Genomic DNA, 11,596 nt, shown 5'->3' with positions numbered 1-11,596 from the left:
GTATCATACATACTACTACAAATGTAGATATTAATTGCTATACTTATTAACATATGCAGCTATTGCTTTAATAACAATAATACAGCATATTCTGAAAAATTAGATTCAGGCAAGAGCAAAGCCAGAAATCATTTTCATCACTCCCAAAACTTAATTTCAACATTGCCCCAAGAAGGCCTATCAAATAAATGGCTCTTGCAGCGTGCAGGAAAGCTCACTGGACTACGTCCATCTCAAGCCATGGAAGTGAAGAAAATCCCAGAGCCCTTAATGTTGAGGTATTTTAAACTCTTCATGACTCAACCGTGCACTAGCCACAAACCTTACAGCAAGATTGCAGGCTGTCCTTTATCACATGCTGACTGAAGAATTTTAATGTGTGTGAAGGACGCATTTCCATGGCACAGCCAGTGAGTCTAGCTCCTAATTTCAGCGCGTCTGGGGACATCTGACGTTAGTAGTAATGCAGTTGCCCTCCCTCACTTTCCTTTTGCTGCCCTGAATTCAACAAGCTGCCCAATCTAAATCTGGCATTGATCTGCCTTTATGGGGTGTAGAGAACATGTAGGGGCAGCACTGGGCACCAAAACAGTGGGGAGGTGTGCCACCACTGCAGCACTCAAAATCTCCAGCCTGATTCTGCCTCACCCACCTCCCACCCACGGAGAGGTTTTCTTCCCAGGGGCAACAGGACCCCAGCCAGCTCACCATTTTTGTCTGGCCTCTGGATGAAGTACTGCCTCCCGGCTTGTGCTGAGTCTGGCCTTGTACCCTGGTGTTGGGTGGCATAAAGGTTTATGAGGTTCCAAACCTCACCACTCTTGTCAAAACAACTTCAGAGTAACACTTCTTGTGTAGTTCCAGCATTCAGTTTAGGAAACCCAAAACACTGAATCCAAAATTGCAATCCAAATGGTTTAGAAGGAAATTATTTCTGTGTTAACTTCTGCTGCTGCTTTAAACAGCTCTCAGCATCCCCTGAAAGGCTATGGTCTGGAAAGAAACACTGCCTTCTACTGTGCCAATTTCTGCAACAGTATCAAGGCACTGCTCAGCTTCAGGTGTGCACTTATGTCCTGTTTCATCTTTTAAGATTAAGCAGACACTTTGGAGCTTACTTGGGTATGGAAATTTTCATTTGGCTCCATTAGGAAAAAAATCTCTCTTTTCTTCTGCACTGAAAACCACAAGTCCATACTGGCTCATTTGGTTAGTACCATAAAACATTATTAAGCATGAAAAAGGTGGATAAAGCATACTTTGGATCCTTAGTATATTAGTTGCCATAATCCCAATGCAGCAAACACAGGCATTTTTTAATTGATGAAACAGCCCCTACAGCTAAAGTTACAGGCATACATAGGCTCCTGCACAGTTTGATTGTTCAATGAAACTGAGCATCCCTGGGTCTCACAGATATTCATGGGTGTCCTATAAATAGTTTCCAAAATCAAGGTTTCCTGCACCTTTGCTGGCACCCATTGATGATTACTCCACATGGATGCTTGCCCAGGGTTGTTGCCCTCACACAAAGCAGGCAGGCATTTGTATTCTGACAAACGGCAGAGCTGCTTTTACCACAAGCAGCTTTTGGACGGGCCACAAAGGTGAATAAGAAAGTGGTGAGAGTAGTTGGAAAGGGGTGAGACTCAGAAGAGCTGATAAAGAAAGTCGGGAAGAACTGAACAGGGTTGAAAAACACAGCCCAGGAGGTAAAGCTGAAAGACACAGGCATAGCTCAGGAATGGCAGCTCTTAGATACCCATATCTTATCTTTGCCAGATATTCCCACCACCACACTCAGCAATGCAGCCACGTTTCTCTGTGCAGCATTCTCACCCTTTCTGAATGAACCTGGCATGATACCATTTCCCCTTATCAGGGAGTAAATTTAGTATGGGCACAGGGCTACAAGGCTAAAGTGGCCACCAACACTATGTCTGGGCTTGCAGATGTGCTACCCCTAGCACAACAGCCAAATTTTATCTACGTTTTAGTGCCATGGTATTTAAAGATTCAATCCACAGCCGTTTAGACTCCAAACATCAGGCTATACTATAAACATGAAAACTTCATGAGAACATATCAACATTTTAAAAGCTTGTTCTAGAAACAGCATAAATGTGAAAGAAAAATCAAGTCATTTGTTACTGGAAATACATGTATATATGATTGCATTGAAGCCATGATATTTGCTTTAATTAAAACTAAAATTAGTGTGATTAAGTTTGGACAGAATATTATTTATAGTGTGTCTTTTGTGGTAGGCAACAAATTAGAGCTTTACTTTTTTAAAAATATTATAAATATACAAAATGTCATTTTCGCACTGAAACAAAGTACAGTTGTGGCATCAGTGATCCTAAAGTACCATTCCCTAATAGCCCACTAATAGTCCTTGTTTTAAATAGAAGATCAAGACTAATCTGCTAGTACAAGGAAAGTGTTAAAAATTGGAGCCCCGGGAGGAAAAGATTTGTGAGATACTAGGGACCTGGAAATGGCAGATGTTATCAGCTGATGTTGGCTGTGCTCTTGCAGTTGAAATGTCTCACTAAAGGTTTCCATAGCCGAGCAAACCTTCCAGACATGCTGAATCTTTAGGACTGGAAGTTCAGTCAGATAAGCACTGTATAATTACTCGGTAGTCACATGAATTTATCTGAACCTATTTGGACAGAAAATTGGCCTGTTAATCTCACAGAATCAGGCTCTCACACACTTTACAGTATTGCTGATTTCAGTGTGCTTAGGAACACTGTAAGAAAAGCTTCTCATTGTACTTTGATGCACCACACCAATCCCCACATTTCCAAATGTTATGGGCTCCTTTCAGTGCTTTTATTCACCTCCCCTGTACATACCACTAAGAGTTGAACAGAACATGCTGTAATCCTGGAGCAATAAGCCCTCCTAGCTGCTTGGTAGTAGTACCATTTTCAAGAGGCACCCTTGTGAATCCAGCAAATGTTAAGCAGATTCATAATGCTCCACCAAAATTTGGGCTCTGGCTAAAGACAAACTATAAGAAAGCATAAGAGAAAGGAAAATCCATCGATCAAGCCAAAAGCCTGTCTGTCTTGTCTTCAGTGGCTTCTAAAAAGCATGCTTCTAAGACTGTCAGGACAGGAAAAGCACGTGACACTATTTTGGTAGTAATCCTTCCTATCCTCCAGAAAAAAACTAACATTTAGGGACGTCCTAACTAGCAGCCAAGGTTTTGCACATCACTGTAAACTCCAAGCATCACCAGGCTCCCGTGCCAGTCCCACAGCCTTCCTGCAGGTGGTGTGAGGAATCCAGCTGGTTTCTCTCGGACTGAACTCTACTTTCTCTTCTCATCTTTCACCAGCATCCTTAGGCAGCACAAGGAAGCAGATCTGGGAAGTAACCAAGATTAAAGCCTAGGAGAACTCACTTGGGGGTGTCCCTGGAGAGTCAGTCCAAAAAAAGGATAGGAATAGAAGTCATCAGCCGGCACCATCTCTCTCTTACTGCCTTGACATGAATACCTGCCCCCGTGTGTCCCTTCTCCTAAGCCCCAGGGCAGTCCAGCTGCTGGGTGCTGGGGAGATGGTGGCACTAAGGCACCAAGGTGAGGTGCCACTAAGCGATGACCCCGAGCCACAGACACATCTGCCTGGCACCTCCTGCTCTCCTTCAGGGAAACAGAAAGGGAAAGGTGGCTCCCCTTGACACGAGCGGCTTCTGGTGATGTGTGAACAGCTTCCATACAGCTCCTTGACTGTGAGCTGCAGACCCCAGATGGAACATGAATAAAATCCTTGCTATTTAAATCCTTGTTGTTCACATCAAGAGCCCTGCAAACATCTGACTCTCAATCATTGCAACATATGACTGGAAACCAGAAAAACAAAACCTGGTTTTAGTGGAATCTTAAAATGAAAGTTGATGTTTGGTTGGTTTTTACTTCTGAAAACAGAACCAGGAAGACCACTGTAACGCCACCATGAGGTCAGAGGGCCATCGGAAATTGTCCTGAGGACACATGGTACAATGCTCAGTTTTGACAGGAACACAATACTCATATAAGCTGCAAAGCCAGAAACAGTTTTTGCAACTGTAGTGACATTTGTTTTTCTGTACCTTCTTCCCTTCCCCACTCCCCCAGGACAACAGAAAAACAAGGAGAGATTAGTGGGATGGAGATCAGAACATGACCTCTGGCAACACGCCTGCTGCTGAGACCAAAGTCGGTAAGGAACAGCTTATGAGAAGATAGCGGTTTAAAAAATAGTGTGTACATCGGAAAGAAAAAATTATCCTCACTGAGAGAAAGTGATTTTTCATGCATGTAAGATGAGAAAGTTGGCAAAGCTGTCATGACTTAGGGACAACCAGCGTTACTAGAAATAACCATTCTCTGCTGCGGTGTACATCTTGACTTCAATCCTGTTAAGGAGGGAAACAGGACAAAAAGTGAGAGAAGTCCAAACAGGCTGCACTATGATTGTGCTGAGGTGACTCTGCCTGAAAAGGGAACAGCAAAGACTTGCCTGAAACATGAGAGATAGCAGAGGTTGGTGGGATTGTGCCAAGGACTGAAGAAATCCAATCACAGTCATGTAGAGAACTGTCACACATCTTACCTGCAGGGAGTAAATCAGAGAAGCAGATATAAGAAAGACATCTGCAAAGGCTTCTGAAAAACCCTCCTATGTGTGTTCATTTGTAGAATATTACCACTTACTGATATGTGCACAGAAATGAATTCATCTCCATCCAAGGCACTGGAGCTGAAAAACATCCTTATGCTTAAAATGTGGATATTATACAGACAAAAAAATAAATCTCTCCCAGCAGATTCACAGTCCAAGAACAGTTAGAATCACTTCTGCTTCCTGTCCTGCAACACTGACACAGCTGAGAGTAAACTGTCCCGTATGGTTTCATAATTTTGTATGTGTTGAATGCTTTATAACTTGTCATGGAGTATAGCACAGGAAACCACCAGTGCCAAAGTTGAAGAACTTTAGAAAGCAGATCTAAACTTGGAGGCAAGAGTGATAGATTGATTAATTCAATGGGAATACAGGATGGGATTTGCTAGCTTTGGCTATCTAAAAAGAAGGCTCCTGCTTTAAGTGGTCCAGGCCCTAAACTCAAAACAAGAAAAAGGCAGGCAGCTGCAAGGCATTTCACCCAAGATAAGCATTTACCACAACTGGGACCCCTCTGGAAGGTGCTCCTCTCTCCTTGTCCAAAAGCACAGAGACAGTAGACTATCCAATTGAACACAGTCATAGAAACCAAGAACAAAACACACTTTGGTGACAGGGAATCCTCAGCCATCACATGGGCTTAGATAGCACAGAGGACCACCACAGTTGTCCACATTAGAAATCATTCTTCATTTATACCCTGACATGCAGTTTTGAAATGACACATAGGATTTAGGAAAGGGTCATGCACTTAGAATAGCATCATGCAGTCTGTGCTGGTCTCACAGAGCATGGACAAATCAAAATATCTTGATTCTCTCCTAAAAAGATGTCCAAATGTTCTTAAGGGTTCACTGGCCTTAGACAATTTGTTTGTAGCTTAGCTAGCAGCTTTCCATTCATCCTAAATGGATGAGCTCCATCAGATAAATTCCAAGTTCAGCCATTAATTCGATAATTCTGGCATCAGTAAAAGTGACTTGTTTATCCATTGTTCTGTGTCGTGTGTTTTTTCTCACTAACTGGTGCAATTTTGAACATAAGATCATGGCGGCTGTAATGGTAAGGGCAGGCTTATTTTTATATGACAAGCATAAGGATTACAAACTCTACCCTTGAGACACACTGCTTCTAAAAAATTCTCATAGTGTTACAACTAATTATATATTTCATATTTTAGTTCTTTATATCTCCTCTTAATCCACTCACACAACTTCCTGTCAGGCACTAAAGCCCCGATAAAGTACATCAAAACACATCTTCCATGAGCATGACTGAGAACAGATTCTGCCTGATGTATGTACATGCACTCTTTTTTCCTTTGCTTGTAGTTTGACAATATGTGGCTATTTACTAATATCGTACATTAATTTATTAAATTTAGCAGTGATTTTCTTTATGCAAATAGAAGCAATCATGCAAGAATTGATATGTTGCCCCTCAGCCTACCACTGTGCTGTCTGTAACCTCACCTGTAAATTGTTGCCTGCTGAGAGACGGCATAAGTAAATGCAGAAAGTCTCCCACTTCGTAATCATGTTGACTATAATTGAGGTTAAGATCTTGTGGAAATGCCTTTCTTTGTACACTCTCCCTGGAGAGAAGGAACAGCCTTAAATACTTTTGGCTCCCTCTTTGCATAACTCTAACCTCCGCCCAAAGCAGGAAAAGACAAAAGGCTTTACTGGAGCTGGGGAGCTTGAATGAGAGCCAAATTCTGGTGAGCATCAGTGTGGGCAGGTTGCAGGGATCAGCTGCAGGCTGGAAGCCAAATGTGGCATGCTGCCAGTCATGCTACATGTGCAAAGAGTGGAGGGATGGCCCACAAAGAAGACACCAGACCAGGGAATGGCCCTGCGCAGATCTTTGAAAGCTTCAAGCAATAGCTCCACAGGAGAATATTTGGTACAGCTTTTGGCCTTTGCTTTGCAAACTACACCTGGCAAAGCACAGATTTCTTGCATAGGGTGTCCGTCCTTTGAATCTTGAAAGGTCTTGACATGAGATAGCACTGTTACTGTTTACACAGCCTTCATCCTTCCTTTCCCATTTGTTGCCCGTGTGTGTCTGAAGCAACTGATGTGATTAAGCTGCCAGTTACCAGCACTTTGCACAACCTCCCCAGCAATTTCCCAGCCCCTGGCAACCTGAGACTGTCACCTCACTGCTGAAGAGCCAGTGCTCATTCACAACAAGTCCGTTAGCACAAAATTTACATTTTTACACAGGGATCAAAGAATCTCTAGTCAAATAAATATCACTGGAAATCAATGCAGATCTGTATACTTTAGTGATTCTTACTGAATTCTGCTGGTTTCCAGCATAACAAGAGAGGCTGGAAGAAAGATGTCCAGGATATTCACAGATCTGATTTTTTTCTAAAGCACCCATCCCCACAGTATTTGTCTACAACCATATAAAGTATGCATGTATCTGAAATAATCTGTACATCTGTTTCTGGGCTTATAAATACAAAGCCTTGCAAAGAACTTGCCAAACCTGTGATCATTTGCACACTACAGTATGTTCAAATGGAACCAATAAAACGTTGTTCCCAAGAAGCAAAATCTCAACTGCACAATGTAATTCTCCAAACATTATTTGGTTCATAGCAGACCGGATAAATCTTTGGAAAACCAGTCAAAATTTCTCCAGTCATAAGAACTGACATGATCCCTAAATACATCTGGGATTTGCTTGGATAACTTCTGTAGTTTTCTTCTGCTCTTAATTTTTCAGAGAATAGTAGTGGTTCCCCGTTCTTCAGAAGTTTCCAGATTCCAGATGACTTTTTTTTTTCTTGCAAAGTAGAAGAAAATCACGATCAAAAGAAGAACTATTATTTAAAGGTGTTAGATCAAACCAGTCCCTACTGTAACTTCCTCAAACTCAGTGGTGCTATTGAATTGTGGCAGATTCACCACCATGATGGATTAGCACATCTGCTTTTAATGTATTGACTTTGCATTGCAAAATTAATATGGCATTACTTTTTTACTGCCATGATGATATTATTATTGAATTTGTATTCTCATGTTTTAGCTTTTTTTTTTTTTTTTTTTTTTGTAAGGTAGCAGCAATACATGGACAAAAGTCAAAGAAAATCCCCTTAAAGCCAACCAGACAGATAGAAACACACAGAAAAACTTTTAGCTTATCTTGCTGTTATAGCTGCTTTCACTACTGGAAAAGACCGTACTAATTCATCTGCCACCCAGGCTATGTAACTGCTAATGGAAATAGCTTTAAATACGGTGTAACAGGACAAGTTAGCCTGTTTAATTACAGTCTGGCTACCAGCTCAGCTCGTATTGGGGGAGGACTATTATCAGCTATGTTTAAAAAATAGTTTCAGATATATTTTCAGGTGCAGCTTTAATCTTAGCGTTTACTGTGTTTGAAACCAGTGCTTTCAGCAGGTTTCCACCTTCAGACTATCTAGACCCGATAAGGATGTTAAGAAGGATGTTGAAAGTATGGTACAGGAAACAAACAAAAAGGGGGTTCTCAGTGCCTGATTGTCCAGTTCTACATATCTTCTAAAACCCATAAATGTATAGAATTTCTCCCTATCCTTCTAGAGAGCTCAAATAAGAGTAAGGAACCCAAGCCAAGTAAAGTACTGAAGAGGATCTGTGCAAAAAGGCATCCCCATTACTGTGTGGCATCACCATCTGACTGGGGAGGTTTTCTAGTTCTGTGCAGCTTTTAGGAACAAATTATTCCCATGATGGACTCCCAAAGTCTCATTAATCAACAGCTTTGAATGCTGATGTGATAAAACAGTGCTGGTACACATCAGACTCTGGGTATATTTCACTGAAACCATATTTTTCTGCTGGCTTGTCTGCACTGCTCATTAATGAAGTAGCCAAGCATCCCATAAACAGCCGTGAATTTAGTTCCACCATACCCTGTGAAGGGGGAAAGAGCTAGCCCTGTATTTGGCAGATAAGTAACTAAAACCGAGGGAGATGGCAAACCTTTGCAAACAGAGCCCTGGCAGGAGTGGAAATAGAAATGCCAACTCCAAGTGTTTTAATTAGCCAGGGGAAAGTACGCTCCCACTCCCCATTAAAAGCAAATACTCTAAAAAAGTCAAATAGCAATGCCTGTTGAAGGAAAAAAAAAAAAAAAGAAAAAAAAAAAAAAAAAAAGTGATGTCTTCCATAGGAGTACAGAGACATCCCCAGCTATACCATGTTCTCTGTGGACTAGAAACTCAGTGCACAACCCCTGAAACTGTCACTGCCAGAGTGAGTGAATGGTCCCACAGGAACCGTTCAGCCTGGAGGTGATGGTGCACCAGGAAACACCAGCGCCAGGAAGAAGCTACTTGCTCCCAAAACAAACTGCCCTAGGCTGGAATGCAGTAAAAATGCAATTCCCTTGGCTGGGATTGATTTACTGCAAGATAGCGGGTGATATCAAAGGACCAGAATTTTTCATTTCTTGCTGAGGAAAGCAGGATGAACGGCATTCCTGAGGAGGAGGAAATTCTGACACATGTGAAGAGTCCTCAGTCTTGACCCTTGCTCCGGGGAAGGTTTGTGGTCTGCATGCCAAAAATATAAATGCCTCTTGCATTTTAAAGATCCACCGTGAGCAAAATCCAGAACAGACTGTTGCCTCCCTCCCTACAGAGAATGCTTTTCTTACTGAGCTGAAGAGTCAAATTCTTTAATTTTCTCCTTCACTCTGCTTTGAGCAGTGGCCAAACCAAAAATTTGGTTGTCACAGTGAACCTACACGTGAACATGTTCAGCGTACTCCCACTGTGCCAACTTTCTAGGACTCAGGAGGAGTTTAACCACCTCCCCAACCAAATTGCAATTGCTCCAAATTGCCGGGCAACTTGAGGGTGCTAACATGTCTGCTATTACTGAAATGGTGCCACCAACTGGCTTAGCATTTTCAGCCCCACTGATAAAGAATCACACTGTAAATCTCACCCAATGTCTTAGCCACTCGTATTCTACCTCAGTTCCAGTTTAGGCAGTACTGAAGCACCAAGACTTTTGCTTTTTTTCAGCCCACTAAATTAAAGCTACATCTGATATCAGCTTGTTCCCATTGGTGATTCCAGAATTCCTCCCAGCTTAACACATGCGGTTTTCTTTGGTCTAAAATATTATCATTAACAGTTGAAAAAATATTTATGTGATAGTATGGATGAATTTTCTTCTCATTCCACTGGTATTGAGCTGCAACAATAGCATCCCAAAGCACCTCTCTCCAAGTCACGGTGTCTGTGTAAACACCCACTAGCACCCATCTAACTCTCCTCAATTTCTGTATGGGTTCTTTGTAATTAATCCCAAGCTCCTCTCAACATTCCAACATGGTTTATTGGGTTTTTGTTCCGTTCTTAACACTAAAACAGTTACTGCATCATTTATACCAGCAAAAGTTTGTGCCTGGGCCTGATTAGCAATCCTTAGGAAGGTGTTGTCTCCAGGGTTTTGGCCTGAATCCATTTAACTTTTATTAAAGTATATAATGTCACCTCCATATACACTCCCATGAAGCACTGATGAACCTGCTCCTGGAAAGTGGGGGGAGCAGAGGAATGCAAACCTCCATGTTGCTTGTTGTCTCTCTTTTTATAGCGGTAGCATAAATCTTGCTAGGACGTTACCAAGAAGGACCCTTCTGACAGAGAAAAAAGCCAAGCCAAGCTAAGCCTCAACATCAACACCCTTTCTCTTCCTCTTTTTACAAACCAGTAGAGAGAAAACACAGTAAGCTCAAACAAACCCTGCTATTTAAATTTGTCTACTAATTTGTGAGGGTAAATTCTGGCTGCCAGACTGGAACAGCAAGGATGTGGTCACCGCAGAGCTTCTCCTCAGACATTACCTAGATAGCAGACACTGGGGGTGTCCCTATGAAGAGGTCATGCTATTTGAGATCCAGCAAGCTTATCTTTGAGAGCTGCCTGCCCACAATTAGTGGCAATGGACACATGCAGGGAAATAGCTTACAGTCACATAGCAGAAGTGGCCACATCTGTATTAGAAACTACAGTGATCAGGGGGCAATTCTCTGGCTATGAAACCAAGGCGACAGCACAACTTTTGTCCACACAACTGGACAGTTTTCTCTTCCTCAAAACAGGGCAGTCTTGTACAGTCTTCCCTTGTGCTGGTAGTCTCTGACAGGTGCCACCTCTTGGAAGCCTCTTACAGATGTCTTAGCTTTTATTTCATTTCATTTATTTCATTTATTGTTTCATTTATTCATTGGGATTAGTTTTTAAGGAAGTTGTTAGGCCTCCTGAGTCCAAATCACTAAGGATAAAAGGATCAATGGGAAAAACGTGAATGATCACTTGGAGATGCTCAAGCTTACACCAGCTAAAACTCAAATTCTCCTTATTTCAAAAAGTAAAGTTCACAATGGAAAAAAAAAAAAAAAAAAAAAAAAAAAAAAGTGAATATGTAGATTTGATTGTAGATTATAAACTGGAAATTTTAACACAAGAAAACTAGTGATGAAAAATTATGCAAATCTGTGATAAATAGGGCTAACAACAGTCAGGAGGACACTTTGAACTTTAAGGGAATAAGGAATCCTAACAGTAGAACTGAAAATTATAAAGTTGCCAAAAATAATCCAAAAAAAGGCAGAGGTATTCAATAAATTACTTATGTATTTGGCCAAGGATCAGGTGATGCAACCATTTCATAAGAAAATCATGGAACAATTTTCACTTCAGCAGTATATCAGAAGGAAGTCAAATAAGAGCTACTGATTTTAGATATATTTATAGCAGGTAGTCTCAAAACCAGCATATGATAGTTTAAAAGGAGCTACATGAAAAACCCTCTAAACCATTAGTGTTGATTTCTGAATAACACTTGTGATACCAGGGAAGTTCCACAAGATGAGAAAAAGTAATGTGATGACAGTAT

The sequence above is a fragment of the Aythya ferina genome (genome assembly GCF_964211825.1).
Source record: "Aythya ferina genome assembly, chromosome: 2".
Taxonomy (NCBI): Eukaryota; Metazoa; Chordata; class Aves; order Anseriformes; family Anatidae; genus Aythya; species Aythya ferina.
The sequence above is the reverse complement of the archived record's forward strand: the minus strand, read 5'-3'. Positions refer to the sequence as shown.